The sequence below is a fragment of the Nothoprocta perdicaria genome, unplaced genomic scaffold (genome assembly GCF_003342845.1).
Source record: "Nothoprocta perdicaria isolate Ctin4 unplaced genomic scaffold, notPer1 scaffold_94, whole genome shotgun sequence".
NCBI lineage: Eukaryota > Metazoa > Chordata > Aves > Tinamiformes > Tinamidae > Nothoprocta > Nothoprocta perdicaria.
In genome coordinates this window covers 1673954-1674235 of record NW_020456243.1, presented here as the reverse complement: position 1 = coordinate 1674235, position 282 = coordinate 1673954, and positions in this window count along the sequence as shown.

Here is a 282-nt window from a genome sequence, read left to right as displayed (position 1 = left end):
GCCGCTGTGGAGCCGGCCGGCGCCGGGAGCGCCCGCGCATGCGCCGCGCGGCCCAGACCCGTAGACGCGGCCCGGATGGAAGCGACGGGCAGCGCGAGGCCTCCGCGCGTGCGGGCGGCGATGGCGGCGCGTGCCGTGCCGTGCCGTGGCGTCCCGCTCCGCGCCCCTTCCCGTGCACCCTGAGCGGCGCATCGCCCGTCCGGCCATCAGACGTTATAAATCCTGTCATTCCCTCCACTGATGTGGAAACTTGAGTGTATCTTGTCACCCTTGCCCAGTTTC